This window comes from Salvelinus fontinalis, chromosome 13 (genome assembly GCF_029448725.1).
Source record: "Salvelinus fontinalis isolate EN_2023a chromosome 13, ASM2944872v1, whole genome shotgun sequence".
Taxonomy (NCBI): Eukaryota; Metazoa; Chordata; class Actinopteri; order Salmoniformes; family Salmonidae; genus Salvelinus; species Salvelinus fontinalis.
The window spans coordinates 11839430-11842997 of NC_074677.1; positions in this window are offsets into that span (position 1 = coordinate 11839430).

Here is a 3568-nt window from a genome sequence, read left to right on the forward strand (position 1 = left end):
GTTGTTGTTGTTTTTGATCTCATATTGATTTGCCTGAAAGTTACCATACTATCATTATGCGCAACACACATGCATCATATATTTAGCATCATACATTGCTCATATTAAACAATCAAAATTATATAAATTCAGGACAAGTTTGGATGTATAAAGACAATTAGGGATGATGATACAGTATTATATCTGGACAGAAGTTCAAGTTTTAATAATTTTAATAAGTATTGTGAAGAATCATGTAAAATGTAATGTATTACAATGGCTCTGCAGAGATATCTACCCTTTCAATCGCACTCCAGCAAAGAATCACTCTAACCATGAAATAAAGGTTTCCATGGTTACCTCAGGAGCCATGTTAAGGGGTGCCTCTTGATTCTGCAGTAGTTTCTCCACCTTTATTTTCCTTTCACCATGTTGCAAGACAGTGCCATCTTAAGAATCTGGCTGTGTGCTGCAGTGATAGGGTTTGAAATGACACAAATGGGGCCACCAATAATTCTTTGCAATAGCTTTGACCCGAGTCACCTTGCCGTGGGTTTTGAACATTTTGATTGATTTAAATAGAAAATATCACCACAGCTTGCACTTACCTGGTCGCCCTGATGGTGGTGCATTGCAGATCTTGAGTTGTTCAGGAGTTGCCAGGTCTACAAGTTGAATCCTTGCAAGAGCATCCCCAGTGTGACATACTAAAGTACTCGGTATCACCCGTTACCTTGACAACATGATTTTATCATTCTAGCCCACCACTACCTTCTCCCACAGAGGGAATCAAATGCTTCTACAGAGCCAGATAAGACTGTGGATTGCTGGGAATGTCTTGAAATATATGGTACCACACTTGCTTCCTTTAACTTTATGGGGTGTAGGTGGGGAGTTGGGGAGACCTTCTCCTTGATATTATGCCCTAAGCACATGAGATCGGTTTGCACATATATAGTGGCCTAATGATGAAATCCCTAAGTGAAATCATTCCTCTCCGGCAACTGAGTTAGGAAGGACGCCTGTATATTTGTAGTGACTAGGTGTATTGACACCATCCAAAATGTAATTAATAACTGCACCATGCTCAAAGGGATATTCAATGTTTGCTTTTTTAGTTTTTACCCATCTACCAAGAAGTGCACTTCTTTGCGAGGCATTGGAAAACCTCCCTGGTCTTTGTGGTTGAATCTGTGTTTGAAATTCACTGCTAGACTGAGGGATCTTACAGATAAATTGTATGTGTGCGGTACAGAGATGAAGTAGTCATTCAAAAATCATGTTTAACACTATTATTGCAAACAGAGTAAGTCCATGCAACTCATTTTGTGAGTTAAGCACATTTTTACTCCTGAAATAGCCATAAGAAAAGGGGTTGAATACTTATTGACTCAAATAGATTATCTTGGCAGCCCAGCACATATTTATAACCGGTAACAATCATCAACTTTGCAGACGACACAACAGTAGTAGGCCTGATTACCAACAATAACGAGACAGCCTACAGGGAGGAGGTCAGGGCCCTGGCAGAGTGGTGCCAGGAAAATATCCTCTACCTCAACAAAACGAAGGAGCTGATCGTGGACTTCGGGAAACAGCAGAGGGAACACGCCCCCATCCACATCGACAGGACAGCAGTGGAGAAGGTGAAAAGCTTCAAGTTCCTCGGCGTACACGTCACTGACAATCTGAAATGGTCCACCCACACAGGCAGTGTGGTGAAGAAGACGCAACAGCGCCTCGTCAACCTCAGGAGGCTAAAGAAAGTTGGCTTGTCCCCAAAAAGATCATCAAGGACATCGTCCCCTGAGACCCTCACAAACTTTTACAGATGCACCATTGAGAGCATCCTGTCGGGCTGTATCATCGCTTGGTAAAGCAACTGCACCGCACACAACCGCAGGGCTCTCCAGAGGGTGATGCGGTCAGCCCAAAGCATCACCGGGGGCACTGCCTGCCCTCCGGGACACCTACAGCACTCAATGTCACAGGAAGGCCAAAAAGATCATCAAGGACATCAACCACCTGAGCCATGGCCTGTTCACCCCCTATCATCCATTAGGAACATCTTTTTTACAATGTATCTACAAATATAAATGTAGAATCCTTAATGTTTTTTCTCTGTAAAAGCACATGGATGCATATGAAATGGTAAACACCAACTTTGAATTTGGTCATATATGCAAAACGTGCCTTTTGAATTTTGTGTAACGTTAGTAGCTCATAAAGAAGCATCATGCAATTTTTATTGTCACACTCCACCTTTTAGACTAAGGCAAGGGTTTCAAACACTTACTTTGAAGTTGGAGGTTTTATAATATCCCTCTGGTGGACAAGTTGACCTGTTTAACAAATGCGATTGGATGGTGGCTCTACCCTGTAAGGTCACTGCTCTGTTGATTCGTTATTCTGTTACCGGATATAATTATGTTCTCAGCTGGTCGTCCTCAGCATAGTGGCCTATTGTGCCAGGTTGACCTATGAAAAAAGCTAGCAGCTAGCCATTTTAGACCACATATCCTCGCCTCTGGAATGTGCTCCCCGCCGTCCACCTCAAGGTAACTCGGCTCTTTCAAATCTGACCTCAAAATGCACCTATACAGGAGGTGCCTTCCTAGTAGACCCCTCCTTGTTCTGTGTTGTCTTACAAAATCTTCAAGCGCCAGTAGCAATTAGCACTTTGAGATGTAATGAAAACCGCTTTATAAATCAATTACTGTTATACTCTGGTTTTAGAAGTTATTATTAATGGAGGCTGTCACATGGTGCAGGAGGAATGATGTTGGAGGGACAGAGATGGATTATGGCTCTATCCCAATTGTCTTTCCGTGAATCCTCTTCGTATCCTATCTCCTTAACTCCTTTATTTTTTATTTAACCTTTATTTAACCACTCAAGTCAGTTAAAAACAAACTTTTATTTACAATGACGGCCTACCCCGGCCAAATCCTAACCCGGACGACCCTGGGCCAATTGTGCACCGCTCTATGGGACTCCCAATCACGGCCGGATGTGATACAGCCTGGAATCAAACCAGGGTCTGTAGTGATGCCTCTAGCACTGAGATGCAGTGCCTTTGACCGCTGCGCGACTCAGGAGCTTCTCAACTATATTGGAGAAGGTCCCCGGTCCCCCTTCTGACCTTCTTCTCCAATGGGTTTTGAGAAGGAGGCAAGAATAGAGGATGCAAAAAAATCAAGGAAAGATTAATTGAACTTCCCCAACTGGTTCTGGCCTGTGAAGAACTTCACAGGTTCACAAAACAGATAACACTACAACATTCTGCCCACACGCCACTGTACTAGAACTACTAATTAGCTTAGACGCTCGCTTTGGCTTTTACTCAAGACCTTGAACAACAACTAGAACAGCACTCAGACAGAACATGCACAATAAAACCGCAGTCATGATTTGGAGAGTATTGTCATATTAATTGTTAATGGACTACCTCATAAGCTAAGATTCAGCACCCCATTTAGAAAATGAACTTTTCCGTGAGCATATCGCATGCACTTTAATCAACTCAAGACCTTTCACTCCAATGAGACAGAGAGTAGAGGTGGAGGAGAATAAAGGAACAGAAGACAAG